This window comes from Mus caroli, unplaced genomic scaffold, assembly GCF_978045245.1.
Source record: "Mus caroli unplaced genomic scaffold, Mus_caroli_1 scaffold_8, whole genome shotgun sequence".
In the NCBI taxonomy this organism is placed as follows: domain Eukaryota; kingdom Metazoa; phylum Chordata; class Mammalia; order Rodentia; family Muridae; genus Mus; species Mus caroli.
The window spans coordinates 130359715-130375168 of record NW_028227263.1 but is presented as its reverse complement, the minus strand read 5'-3'; the positions used below and the strand labels follow the sequence as shown (position 1 = coordinate 130375168).

The 15454-nt window shown below is 39.9% G+C and overlaps 1 pseudogene; it reads left to right on the top strand.

The window, feature by feature from the left end:
• The first annotated feature begins 8873 nt into the window (after positions 1-8873).
• LOC147003532 (protein kish-A pseudogene) lies at positions 8874-9176 on the top strand (annotated as a pseudogene).
• Positions 9177-15454: the final 6278 nt, after the last annotated feature.

The following is a 15454-nucleotide window of genomic DNA, read 5'->3' as shown; positions in this document are numbered from 1 at the left end:
CATGAATAGCTCCTTCTAGGTGATGTTAGGATTCCAGCCCAGGACACCTATTTAACTTATAACAAATTCTGAGAGGTAAGATTTATAGTGCAAGTAAAAAATCATTAACATTCTTTTATGTGTTTTGAAATATTTACTGATGGGGAGAAATAAAAATTGTCACCTACAGCCAAAGGTTACTATATTGAGCAATTTTAAAGTTGTACAAATAACATTCTGCAGAATTTGTGAGACCAATTTCATGACCCCAAATCGGTGACTCATGAAGACATAATAGGACATAGAAATCCAAGTTAATTTAAAATGTCTAGTAATATAATTTAGCTTTCAGAATGATTTTGAATATGCAGAAAAATTACAGAGATCATACAGAACCTTTCCATGGAATTTCTTTTTTTTTTTTAATAGTGGTTGCTTTTGAGAAACTCATAGTTCATTAACTGCCCATCTTCTTCCCCTCAAAGCCTTCCCTCCTTTTCCCATATTTTTGATCTCTTTAATATTTGTTGCTATTTATATATGCACACATATATAGTCAACCTACTGAGTTCATGCACTTAAGGTTTACACGATGTATCCTGAGGTGTGCAGTTGAGATTAGAAAAATCAATGGGAGATTTCATCTTCAGACACAGCCTATTCTCCATATTTTAGCAAAAATTGATATGAAGTATTTCTTCTTATAAGGTAAAAATATATAGAATTTCTCCTGGCCTCTTTAGTATACCTACTAGTACCATTATGCTGGTTTGTTTGGGTAACTACACTGTTAAAATTTCATGTGTCTATTTTCCTGTTGTGTCATAGAGAGACATATTGTATCAACAGGAACCTTGGTATTTGGGGGAACTCTGTACCCTCTTCTGTAACTTTTTCTGTGAGCCTCTTAGGTTGTAGGGATTTATTTCAGATATATCAGTTGGGGTTGTGTACCTTTCTGTTATTATCTACATTTTTGTCCATTGTGGATCCTTGCCAGAGAGACTACATGAGTGAAGTAACCCAATCACAAAAGAACACACATAATATGCATTCACTGATAAGTGGATATTAGCCCAGAAACTTAGAATAGCCAAGATATAATTCACAAAACAGATGAAACTCTAGAAGAAGAAGACCGAAGTTTGTATGCTTCCTTCCTTCTTAGGTTGGCCAACAAAATATTCATGTAAGGAGTTACTCAAACAAAGTTCAGAGCTGAGACAGAAGTAAGGACCATCCAGAGACTGTCTCACAAGGGGATTCAATCCAATAAACAACCACCAAACCCAGACACTATTGGATAGGTCAGAAAGATTTTGCTGACTGGACCCTGATATAGGTGTCTCTTGTGAGGCTATGCCAATGCCTGGCAAATACAGAAGTGGATGCTCACCTTCATCTATTGGATGGAACACAGGGCCCCTGAAGAAGGAGCTAGAGAAAGTAGCCAAGGAGCTAAAGGGGTATGCTACCCTATAGGAGGAACAACAATGTGAACTAACCAGTACCTCCTAGAGCTGTGTCTCTAGTTGCACATATAGTAGAGGATGGCCTAATCTGCCATTAGTGGTAGGAGAAGCCCTTGGTCTTGCGAAGATCATATGTCCAGGTACATGGGAATGCCAGGGCAAGGAATTTGGATTAGGTGTATTGAGGATCACATCAGGGGGACTGTATAGTTGACTTTCATGATACTAATTGAAATGTAAATGAAGAAAATATCTAAGAAACCTCCAAGAAGTCTTTTATTTCTTTCTCTATTTCTTCCTTGACCAAGTTATCCTTGAGTAGAGTTGTTCTGCTTCTATGTGAATATTGGCTTGAATTGAATGTTGTTATTGAAGGTCATCCTTAGTCTGTAGTGGTTTGATAGGATGCAAGGGATAATTTCAATATTTTTGACCAGCTATATGGTCAGTTTTGGAGAATTTACCATGAGATGCTGTAAAGGAGGTATATTCTTTTGTTTTATGATCAACTTTTCTGTAGATATCTGTTAAACCCATTTGTTTCATAACTTCTCTTAGTTTCCATGTGTTTCTGTTTAGTTTCTCTTTCCATGATCTCTTGGGTGTTGAACTCTCCCACTATTATTGTGTGTGTTGCAATATGTGCTTTGATCTTTATTATAGTTTCCTTAATGATTGTGGCTGCCCTTGCATTTGGAGCATAGATATTCAGAAGTGAGAGTTCATCTTGGAAGATTTTACCTTTGATGAGTATGAAGTGCCCTCCTTGTCGTTTATGATAACTTTGGGTTGGAAGTCAATTTTATTCGATATTATAATGGCTACTCCATCTTGTTTCTTCGGACCATTTGCTTGGAAATTGTATTCTAGCCTTTTACTCTGAGGCAGTGTCTGCCTTTATGCCTGAGTTGGTTCTCCTTTATGTAGCAAAAAGTTGGGTCTTGTTTACATGGCAAGTCTTTTAGTCTATGTCTTTTTATTGGGGAATTGAGTCCATTGATATTAAGAGATATTAAGGAAAAGTCTTTATTGCTTCCTGTTATGTTTGTTGTTAATTTGGAATTCTGTTCTTGCAGCTATCATATTTTAGGTTTGTTGAAGAATTACTTTTTTGCTTTTCCTAGGGCTTAATATCCCTCCTATATTGGCGTGTTTTTTCTTTGTTATCCTTTTAAGGGCCGGATTCATGAAAAGATATTGTGTGAATTTGTTTTGTTTTTTTTTTTTTTTTCATGGAATACTTTGGTATCTCCTTCCATGGTAACTGAGAGTTTTTCTGGGTATAGTAGCCTGGGCTGGAATTTGTGTTCTCTTAGGGTCTGTATAACATCTGTCCAGGATCTTCTGGCTTTCATAGTTTCTGGTTAGAAGTCTGGTGTAATTCTAATAGGTCTGCCTTTATAAGTTACTTGACCTTTTTCCCTTACTGCTTTTAATATTCAATCTTTGTTTAGTGCATTTGATGTTCTGATTATTATGTGTTGGAAGGAATTTCTTTTTTTTTTCTTTTTTTTTTCTTTTGATATAAACACAAGAGGTAGTTTAATGATGGAGCTCCAGGCTGACATGTGTCTCACGCAAGAGACAGAGGAATCGACCCTGAGGCTCAAAAGTTAGGGGTTTATATAGAAAAAAAGTCAGGGGATAGGAGAAATTGGTGCGGTTACACACAATTGAACAGTTTAAGCATCAGCAAGTAGTACGTGCGGGTCGGGACAACAGCAACTCTAAAGGGAGGGTGCTTATCATTATGGGCAGAGCATCTGGTTAAATTTCAAACCATATCAGGAGACCAGGCTAGGTGGCCCATTACTCAACTGTGCTTGTCCAGAGATGGTCCTTGCATGCCTCTCTTATCTTTATAGCCAGTCAGTTCCTGGAATGACTTAACAGCCTTTGTGCCAGCCTGTCTGGTCATGACTGGGCCTGTTCTGCTATGCTCTCTGCCTTAGGTCTGTAAACCTTCTGACTAGTCATCATGAGACGTATGAATCATGGGCCGTGAATTTAATTTTCTTTCTTTCATTCCCTTCTTCTTTTACTAAATAATTCTAATCTTAGAATTTTAAAGGTCTGTATCCTCATGTGGGAGGTAAAATCATATTCTTCTACTATCTCTACTATATGTTGGTATTGGTGTTGGAGCACAATAAGCTGCACTGCATTCACTCTACTCTTAACAAAAGCAATTCCCTTATTTATTAAGCAGGGGCCAAAGATCAAAACCAAACATATAGTAAGAATTGGTCTAGATAAAGCGGAAAGTAAAGTGGTCATCTGTGGAGATTTAAGAGTACCACAACTTGAACCATCTCTGTTGAGCTTCTTGACCTTGCTTTCTCCTTTCTAGTCTTTCCCTCTGTTTCTACATAGAATATCTGACTATTCCCATGTTGTCTGCATAGAAGCAGCATTCTTCTTTTAAGACTGCACATAGTCCACCTTCTTTTAAAAACAATAAATCTAAACCTCTTCTGTTTTGTAATACTACTTCCGACAGGGAGGTCAAGGATTTTTCTAATGCGTCAATAGATTTTTCTAGCATGCTTAAATCTTCATTTATAGCTTCTCTTAAGGATTGGATTCCTTGCCTACCCTCAATCAAGGCTGTTACGCCCATTCCTACTCCTACCATAAGACCCACCCCCATCAACATAGCTAGGGTAAGGGAGACTGGTTCTCTTTTCAATCTCTTAGTGGTATACTCATCTTCTAGGTGGGAAGCAGGATAATAATACACGCGAGGTAGGAGTTGAACCATAACACAGAAATCACGAGAGGGGTCAAAAACACTAGTTGATACACATGGGGTGAGCCCTGTGTTACAGGACCACCAACTGACTGGATATGGCACAAGGTCATAGTTGGTATTTGCCTTGGACACAGGATGAGTCTGGCCACATAAAGTGTTGGTGGGAAGGGGGAGGTATCCCTATGCAGAGACCAGGGCTCCTTCCTGACACTTCAGTCAGGGTTAATTTCTTTCCTGTTCCCTATGAGCAGGAGGCATGACTACTGGTTTTTATTAAAATCTCCATTAAAGGCAATCCCTTCATAGTAGGAAGGGCCTGAGGATAGGCATAGCCAGCAGTCAGTAGTACCATCCAGATCCGAGTGTTAAGGGCATAAAAGGCTCCGCTAATCAGATTGAACAGTCTCTGTCCAATCCAGAGATCTGAGGGGATTGTGGACAGGGGATCTTAGGGGGTGACGACCTTGAGGGGTTTCTCAAATATCAGAGCTGGGGGTTTGGGTTTGGCAGGGAGGCCCTGTTCCGGAAGGACCTTGTTAGGTCATATGGGCACTGGGGATGGACACTCCACAGTTAATTTGACTTTGAAAACTAATCCAGAGTCTTTCCCTACTGCGTCCAATCGCAAACCCCAATTATTTCCCTTAAGCCAGCTCTGTCGTTCTCATTTCCCCTGGTCAGTAAACTTTATACATATGGGGTTGCAATAGTTATCTTTACAAGGTCCATTAGGGCTGTTGAACCAGGCACACCCACTCTCAAGGTATTTAGAATTATCTCTCTCACCTTGGTTTGGCCGGTCATAGCTACTGCCCCTTTTTACTTTGATCAGGTCCCAGGTAGAGGTAGGATTCCAATATGCTTCACCTGTGGTCTCAGGACCCCATGCAGCACAGTAAAAGTCCAGTGCCCCTCTACACTGAGGCCGAAGCTTTCGTGGTTGGCCTTGACCAGGGCAAATATAAAATTCTGCAGACCAAAGATTGGCTCCGTAGAACTGTCCTGAGCATCCAAACATGCTCCCTATCCTGCTCGGGAAGCACTGTTTATCAGGTGGTGTTTTATGAAGGTTGGTATGGTCAGGGAGGTCCCAGGTAAGTGACCCTGATACTAACTTACAGATATCAGGTGTGAGGTCAGGCCACCAGGTCCATGGGGGTTGTACAGAGGTGGTCGACCATAAAATGTCCACCTCCTCATTAAGCACTTCCCAAGTTTGTTGAATTGGAGTATGAGGGTTGAAGTCTCTGTTCCAAGTCTCTCTTGCGACACAAGTGCAACTTAAGAGGATTTATAGTCTTTTTCAGAGTCCAGTCAGTCATCACGATTAGCCTCAGGGGGAGCCCTCTTGACTTGTGAGGCATGAAACCAAGAGGAGACTCCTACTTTAAGTGCAGTGGTGTAGTCAATAGTACCAGGTTGGGTCCTTTCCACTGAGGTTCGAGGTTCCCCACTCAGTGCCTCCTCACCAGGATTGAGTCTCCCACTTCAAACTGATGTGGAACCTGTAAGTCAATGGCATAGGTTTCTATCAACTGCTCCCAGATTTCTTTCCTCACGATTTCAAGAAACTTCAGCCGGGCCTCTACCACGAAACTGCTTCCATTGGTGAACCAGGCTACCGTTCCAGGCCAAGGTCGATTGGCTAGGTTTGGCTGAGTCCCAGTTTTCTCTGTCAGTATCTCCTCACACTAATGTACGGGGGTCTCGTCAGCTTCAGGCAGTAGGGTGGCAGGATTAAGAGTGGCAGGAGGAGCGAAAGTCACTCGATGGTCAGTCAATAACAAGCTCTGGTAGTGGGTCATCTCAACATTAGTCATTCATTGGTCTGGTGGCTGCCGAATCATGCTCTCAAGGGAGTGCTGGGACACCACAGTCACATTCTGGCCCATAGTTAGTTTATCAGCATCTTTCACCAGTACAGCCATAGTTGCTATTGCCCAGAGGCAGGAGGGCCATCCGCTGGCCACAGGGTCCAGCTTCTTTGACAGATAGGCTACTGGGTGCTTCCAGGGTCCTAGGGTTTGAGTGAGGACCTCTCTGGCTATTCCATTTCTATCATCGATGTATAGGTTGAAAGGCTTGTTTAAATCAGGCAGTGCTAGGGCAGAGGCCTGTAGCAGTGCCTTTTTGTGAGTTTCAAAAGCCAATTGATGTTCCTTAGCCCAAATGAACTTTCCTTTTTCTTTTGTTAAGGGGTATAATGGGGCTGCTAAAGTAGCGAACCCTGGGATCTAGAGTCTACAGAATCCCGCAGTTCCCAGGAATTCTCTTACCTGGCAAGGGGTGGTTGGGGTCGGGATCTGTGTCACTGTCCACTTCCTAGCTTCTGTGAGCCATCGTTGCCCATTCTTCAGGGCATACCCCAGGTAGGTCACCTCAGTCCAGCATAACTGTGCCTTCTTAGCCAAAGCCCGGTACCCCAACTCACCTAACTTGGCCAAGATTTTCTGAGGCCCGTATTCACACTCCTCATGTGTTTCTGTGGCCACCAAAAGGTCATCTACATATTGTAAGAGAGTGACCTGGGGATTGTTGGCCCGAAAGGAGGCAAGATCTTGATGTAGAGCTTCATCAAACAAGGTGGGTGAATTGTTAAATCACTGAGGTAGTCTCATCCATTTGAGCTGGGTAGATCTTAGAGGTGGGTACTGGTGGAGTGCTGTGCTCACCATCTTCTTTATGCTGCAGCTTCGGATGCTTCTTTGCAGCACTCTCTTGGACAGCCAGGATACTGGAGCTGGGCCTAATGGGTGGGAGGAATGGTCGGACCCACTGGGGTGGGGATCATGTCAAATCTTTTCACACTGTGATGTAAGGCTGTTGGTCTGGGTGTGATCCCTGCCCTTCCTCATCCAGCCCCGCTGAGGCACCTTCCTGTGCGCTGGTACCTGGGTGACATGCTCCTGCATGTTTACATTCTGTGGTTGTTCCACGTAGTGCTCAGAAGGAATTTGTTTTATGGTCTAGTCTATTTGGAGTTCTGTAGACTTCTTTTATGTTCATGGGCATCTCCTTCTTTAGGTTAAGTAAATTTTCTTCTATAATTTTGTTGAAGATAACTACCAGCCCTGTACATTGAAAACCTTTATTCTCATCTATACCTATTACCCATAGCTTTGGTCTTCTCATTGTGTCCTGGATTTCCTGGATGTTTTGAGTTAAGATCTTTTTGCATTTTGCATTTTCTTTGGTTGTTGTGTCTATATTTTCTGTGGAATCTTCTGCACCTGACATTCTCTCTTTGATCTCATTCTGTTGCAGATGCTTCTTTCCATTGTTTCTGATTTCTTTCCCAGGATTTCTATTACAGAGTTGTCTCCCTTTGGGTTTTCTTTATTGTATATACTTCCATTTTAGATCATGGATGGTTTTGTTCAATTACATCACCTGTTTGGTTGTGTTTTCCTTTAATTCTTTAAGGGATCTTTGTGCTTTCTCTTTAAGGACTTCTACTGGTATAGCAATGTTTTTTTCTGTAATTCTTTAAGGGATTTTTGTGCTTCCTCTTTGAGGACTTCCACCTGTTTAGCAGTATTCTCCTGTATTTCTTTAAGTGAGTTATTAATGCCTGTTTTAAAATCTTCTACCAGCATCATGAGATAAATTTTTAAAACTGAATCTTGCTTTTTGGATGTGTTGGTGTATCCAGGACTCACAGTGTTGGGACTACTGGGTTCTGATGATGGTGAGTGGTCTTGTTTTCTGTTAGTAAGATTCTTACCTTTGCTTTTCTCCATCTGGTAGTCTCTGTTGTTAGATGTTCTAGCTGTCTCTGGTTGGAGCTTATTCCTCCTGTGGTTCTGTTAGCCTCTGTCAGCATTCCTGGGAGTCCAACTCTCTCCCAAATCCCAGTGGTCAGAGCACTCTCTTCAGACAAGCTGTCCTCTTGCAGGGAATGCACACAGAGGTCTGGAGCTCAGCTACACTTCCTGGATGAAGATGAAGGCCAAAAGGGACCCCATTGCTTCTGTGGACTGCAGGCTCTCCTGCAGGTGCTGATCTGTGAGAGACCTGTGATACAAGATGTCGCTCTCAATTGTGTCCCTAGGTCAGAGCTCTCCCTGGAGGCTGACTCTCATCTGGCGGGGAAGATGCACCACACTTCTGCCTTTTAAATTTCTTTCTATATCCTTCATAGATGCTTGAACCTCAGGATAGGTTTGATGGAGATATCCTCTTTAGGACTTGGAAGCTTCAATTTTTCACTGTATGGGTATTTTCAGTTGTGAATCTGTGTTTTAGTTACCATCTACTAAAAAAAATAAAAACCTGTGTGATTAGGTTTTAGCAATGCACTGATCTATGGGTTTAGAGATATCTCATTAGGAGTCATTTTATTGCTATGTTGATTTAGTGGAAACTATTTAGGATAAGGGTCTTGGCTTCATTACCAGTGTCAGGTGTGGGTTCCATCTCATGACATTGGATTTAAATTCAATCAAACAGTTGTTGGTCATTCCCATAACACTTATGGTTAATGCACCAATATTTCTTGAAGATAAGTCACTGTTGCAGGTCACAGGGTTCATTGTTATGTGAGATTCTCCTATAGTGTGTACAGTACCTTCTAGAACTATTAATGACAAGCAGTATAGATGAAGCATCTGGGCATTCTCTTTTGCCCTGGTCCAGAATGATGATCTGACTTGACCAGCACCCACCTCACTATGCCTGCCATTTTCAATTTTCAGAGTCTATTGACTGTAATTTTGATGCTTATATGTATGTGTGCTTATATCTGATCTCTGGCACACAGAATCCTGGACAGAAATAAAACTGGACTATTGGTAATACTTTGGAAGTGTGCCTGAATTGGAAAATGCAAGAGTACTTATGTGGCCATATGGTTCATAGTGATGGCCTTCAGCATCCTCTTCATACAGTATCTTTGGAAACTATTACACTGTGAATGCCATCAGATTGTAAACAAGGATTTGCCTCCCGAAAATAATGGCAAAAAAAATGGTTAAGCCTTGGAATTGAACTGGGAATGAGATAAATTTTGAGATGCTGTTCTCTGTTTTTTTTTTTTTTGTTTGTTTGTTTTTTTTTTTACTATTGGACCAAGGAGGTGTATGAATAATTATAATGTAACCGTTTAATACACAGGAAAGTGATTGAAGCCATCAACCTCAGGTCTCTTACTCCAATATTCCACACTGCAAATGTCATTCTGTTGTGTCAGGTTCTCCAGGCATGAAGTAGAATCCCAGTGGCAAATTCCACAGGCACCTGTGACTAGGCCTTCAAAAAAGTATCTTCACATAATGACACCTTGTAGCAATTGGTAAATTGGTCTATTTTTCTTGAAAAAAAATTGTTCTATTTTTGTTGTTATTGCTCTTAAGGTTTCCGTTCATACTTAAATCCTTTTGATTGCTATCCAGAGTACCTCTATTCTAGGCAAATTATGTAGTTTAATGCAGGTATTTAAATATTTTAAACAAAACTCTGATTTTCTTTAATTAGCACAAGATTTGGGCTTCTATTCACAAGGATAAAACTAATACTCTATGATGAAGAATACTTTATAATGAAAACCAGCAAGTAGAGCGGTGAGTGAGCAAGCATTGTGCATTCTTTTTGCTCTATATTGTTGTCTTCCAAATAGAACATTCATTGTAGGTATCCAAGTGTGGTATGTGTGTTGTTTTTAATGCAGCATTTTAAATCTAGTTTATATTCTGCCCAAAAAAGCTGAAGCATCTGGTTGAACACCAGCTCAATTTCTCCATGTTTAATGAGAGAAATTACCTCATGTCATCAGAAATAGGACCTTACCATCATGTTATTGATGTAAACAATAAATAGCATTGACAATAGCCTGTAATGTTTAAGGGGTCATATTAGACCTATTTATCCAACAACTCACAAGATGTTATCAGTTCTTGGTAATGGAGATTTTTCTTGGTAGTGTATGATTTCTAGTTGGGGCATTGTGTGCCCCATATATCATAACAGAATTTAAGTAATTTTTATTTATTTTTAGGAAGCTTCTAATGTATAAAATTTCCATCTACCTTTTCAAAATGTCTTCAGTACTAATTTTAGGAAACAACAGTCCTCAATACCTAAGTGCTTTTTTTATGGATAAATATTAGACCAGACCCATTATTTTGATATTCCACCAGATATCATTTTGGAGAAAATTATGGACATTAACACTACAGAATAAATTAGATGAAAATAGAGCATTATTTTGAGTTTCTTTCTAACAAATTGGTCTCCTTTGAAGTACCAGGTCTGATTATGATAGGAGAAAAAACCAAGAGATTAGACCATTGGGAATCTGTATTTCATAGAATTCAAGGCATAAGCATATCTTGTTGGACAAGATTTTTCATTTTACAAACAGACCCTGAAATAAGGGAGGCACGATATGGCTCAGTGGTTAAAAGCAATTGTTCTTCTAGAGGATCCAGGTACCATTCTTTTCTCCCATGTGTCACTTACAACAATCTGTAACTATAGTTCCATGGAATTCTATGATCTATTCTGGCTTCTATAGGCACCAAGTATGTATGAGGTACACAATCATTTATGCCAACACTCACACACATGAAAGTAAAGTAAATTTAAAGTGCATTATTTCTTTTAAGGAATGAAATTTAAAAATTGCATCTGTAGATTTCCTTTGATAATTTACTCATTTTCATAATATTGACTCAGCCAATCTGTGAGTGGTATGTGCATGTGCCTTACCATCTTTAATTTTTTATTAAATATTTTCTTTTTTTTCATTACAAGTGTTTTTCCTTCCAGATTTCCCCTTTGGAACCCCCTATCCAATTCCTCCTCCCCTTGCGTCCTTGAGGGTGTTCCCTCACCCACATACTCACGACTTCCAGCCCTGGCATTCACCTACACTGGGGCACCAAACAGCCTCAGGTCCAAGGGCATTTCCTCCCACTGATGACAACAAGATCTTCATTTATCACATATGTGGGAAGAGCCATTCATGTGTACACTTTGGTTTGTAGTCCAGTTACTGGGAGCGCCAGGGTCTGGCCAGTTGCAGTTCTCTCTATGAGTCTGCAAACCCAATCAGATACTTCAGTCCTTTCTCTAGCTCCACCATTGCGGACCCAATGCTCAGTCCAGTGGTTGGCTGCAAGAATTTGCCTCTGTATTTACCAGTCTCTGGCAGAACCTCTCAGGAGACAACCATATCAAGCTTCTGTCAGCAAACACTTCACAGCATTCACAATTGTGTAGTGTATGGTGAATGTATATGGGATGTTTAATATCCACTAACCAGTAAGTATATATGGTGTGTGTTCTTTTGAGACTCAGTTACCTCATTCAGGATGGTATTTTCATGTTCCATCTATTTTACTGTGAATTTCATGAAGTCACTGTTGTTAATGGCTGGTTAGTATTCCATTATGTAAATGTTCCCCATTTTCTTTATCTATTCCTCTGTTGAGGGACATCTGGTTGTTTCCAGGTTCTGACTATTATATATACATATATATATATATATATATATATATATATATATATATATATATATATACATATGGCTGCTATGAACATAGTGAAGCATGTGTCCTTATTACATGTTGGAGCATCTTCTGGGCATACATGCAGGAGTGGTATAGTTGGGTTTTCAAGGAGTAGTATGCCTAATTTTCTGAGTAAAACCACCAGACTGATTTCCAGAGTGGTTGTACCAGCTGGCAATTCCTCTAGCAATGGAGGAATGTTCCACTTTCTCCACATCCTAGCCAGCATCTGCTACCTCCAGAGTTTTTGATCTTAGGCATTTTGATGTGCGGTAGAATCTCAGGGTTGTTTTGAATTGCATTTCCCTGATGACTATGGATGTTGAACATTTCTTTAGGAGCTTCTCAGCCATTTGTGTTTCCACAGGGGAGAATTCTCTGTTTAGCTCAGTTCCCCCTTTTAAAATAGGGTTATTTGGTTCACTGGAGTCTAACTTTTTGAGTTCTTTATATATATATATTAGTCCTCTATTGGATGTAGGGTTGGTAAAGATCTTTCAACAATCTGTTGGTTGGGGTTTTGTCCTATTGACAATGTCCTTTACTTACTGAATCTTTGCAATTGTATGAGGTCCCCTTTGTCTATTATTGATCTTAGAGCACTAGGCATTGGCGTCATGCTCAGGAAATTTTCTCCTGTACCCAGATATTTGATATTTTCACTCAGTTTCTTTTTTATCCGATTCAGTGTCTCTGGTTTTATATGGAGGTCCTTGATCCACTTGGAATTGAGCTTTATACATGGGGATAAAAATGAATAAATTTTCATTCTTCTACTTGTTGATTACTAGTTGAACTAGCATCATTCGTTGAAAAAGCTTTTTACCCCCACTAGTATGTTTTAGTTCCTTTGTCAAAGATCAAGTGTCTTCAAGTGAGTGGGTTCATTTCTGGGTCTTCTATTCTAGTCCATTGATCTAAGTGCCTGTCAGCAATGGTGCAAAAACCATTCAGTTTTTTTTTTATCACTATTGCTTTGTAGTACAGCTTAAGGTCAGGGATGGTGATTCCCCAGAAGTCCTTTTATTGTTGAGAATATTTTTAAGTATTCTGCATTTTTGTTATTCCAAATCAATTTGAGAATTGGTCTTTCTAACTCTGTGAAGAATTGAGTTGGAATTTTGATGTGGATTGCTTGATTGTGCATATTGCTTTTAAGAAAGATGGCCATTTTTCTATATTAATACTGACAATACACTATCATGGGAGATCCTTCAATTTTCTGAGGTCTTCTTCAGTTTCTTTCTTCAGAGACTTGAAATACTTGTCCTATAGATCTTTCACTTGTTTGGTTAGACTCATACTAAGATATTTTATATTGTTTCTAAAGAGAGTAATTTTCTTAATTTCTTTCTCAGCCCTTTATCCTTTGAGTATCAGAAGGCTACTAATTTGCTTGAGTTAAATTTATATATGGCCACTTTGCTGAAGTTGTTTATAAGCTAAAGGATTTCTCTGGTCGAATTTTTGTTGTCACTTAAATATATTATCATCTGCAAATAGTGACTTCTTCATTTCTAATTTCATATCCCATTGAATCCCATTTGTTATCTAATACCCTTGATAGAAGTTCAAATACTATATTTAATAGATATTGAGAGTGTGGACAGCCTTGACTAATCCCTCATTTTAGTTGGACTGCTTCCAGTTGCTCTCCATATAGTTTGGTGTTTGCTACTGGTTTACAGTATATTCCCTTTATTACATTTAGATATGGGCCTTGAACTCCTCATTTTTCCAAGTCTTTAACATGGTGGGGTGCTGAATATTTTCAAATGTCTTACAGTACCTAACGAAATTATCATGTGGATTTTTCCTTCAGTTTGTTTATGTCGTGTTTTATATTGGTGGATTTCTGTATGATGAACCATCCCTCAATTCTTGAGATGAAGCCTACTTGATCATGGTGAATTATCATGATCGTTTTGATGTGTTCTTGGATTCAGTGTTCGACAAATTTGTTGAGTATTTTTGCATCGATATTCATAAGGGAAATTGGTATAAAGTTCTCTTTCTTTGTTGGTGTTTGTGTTATTTTTGTATCAGTGTAACTCTGCCTTCAAAGAGCAAATTGGGTAGTTTTCCTTCTTTTTCTATTTTGTGGAATAGTTTGAAGAGTAATGGTATTAGGTCTTCTTTGAAGGCATCATTGATTTTTGCATTATTCCCATCTGTTTCTGGGCTTTCTTTGGTTGGGAGACTTTTAATGACAGCTTCATTTACTTTGGGGGTTATGGGACTGTTTAGATGGCTTATCTGATCCTGATTTAACTTTGGCATTTGGTATCTATCAGAAACTTGTCCTTTTCATCCAGATTTTCCAGTTATTTGGAATATAGGCCTTTGTAGTAGAATCTGATAATTTTTTGAATTTCCTCAGTTTCTGTTTGTACTGGCTAGATTTGTGTCAACTTGACACAGCTGGAGTTATCACAGCTTGCTTCTTGGTCATGAGGTTTTTGCAGGAATAGAAACCCTGACTAAGACAAATTGGTACCAGCAGAGTGGGGTATTCCTGTGACAATCTGACCATGTTTTGGGGAGGACTGTGGAACGACTTTGGAACTTTGGACTTGAAGATCCATTCGTTGTTAAGAGCTCTGTCAGATGTTGTGTAGGAGCTTGGAAGTTAATGTTGAGAACAGTGCAGAAGATGGAGGTCTGGTTTGTGAAATTTCAGAGGGAAAATTAAAGACTCTTTTCAGGGCCATTGCTGTTTTGATTGTGAAGATTTTGTAGTTCTGGTTAGCTGGGGCTGAAGAATCAGCTGTGATTAACAAGATACTAGAACTACTAAAGCAAAAACTTTGCATTACTGGGACTATTGATGCTGGTTAGCTGGAGCTAAGAAATTAGTGGTGATTAAGAAGAGACCAGCATCATTGAGGTGACATCATCTGGAAAGTGTTTTCTGAAAGCACAAAGAGGCTGTGTTCCAGAGATAGCCAAGGTTGTACTCCTGCTGCAGCAGGACTTGATAATATGTAAGGGTCACCCAGGTGGTACTGGATTTGAAGGCATGAAGTGGTCACACAGAGCAGCTGAGGTTCAGCACTGTGAGAGGCCATGGAAGGCCATTGGTGAAGGTGCAGCCTCAGTTGCAATTGAAGGCCCAGGACTGAAGGGGTCATGCAGTGTTTTGGAGATGTAAGTACCATGAGATGACCACCAAGAGCAGCAGCAGCAGTGGAGTACAGGCATCTGGAGCCCAGAGGACAATGCATGTGCTACAAAGGGCATGGCTGGAGAAGTGACCCAAGCCCTTGGAGGAGCCCAGAAGATCGTGAGTTGGGTCCCAGACATTGGACGGTTGGAGATTGATTTTTGCTTTGACTGTGACTGTGCCCTGATATTTTCCCTATTGAAGGAAGAAACTGTTTTAGTGGAGCCCACAGTTAAGAGACTTTTAATTGTAAAACGACTTTGGATTTCAAGAGATGGATATTTTAAAGAGTTTGAAATTTTAGGAATATGTAAAGACTGTGGGACTTTTAAAGTTATATAGATCTTGGGATGAATAAGAATGTAAGGGTTGAGGCTTACTAGTGATGTGTTTGTGTGTCAAGTTGACAAGGGGTCAATTGTACTGGCTAGTTTTGTGTCAGCTTGACACAGCTAGAGTTATCACAGAGAAAGGAGCTTCAGTTGAGGAAATGCCTCCATGAGATCCAACTGTAAGGCATTTTCTGAATTAGTGATCAAGGGGGAAATGTCCCTTGTGGGTGGTGCCAACTCTGGGCTGA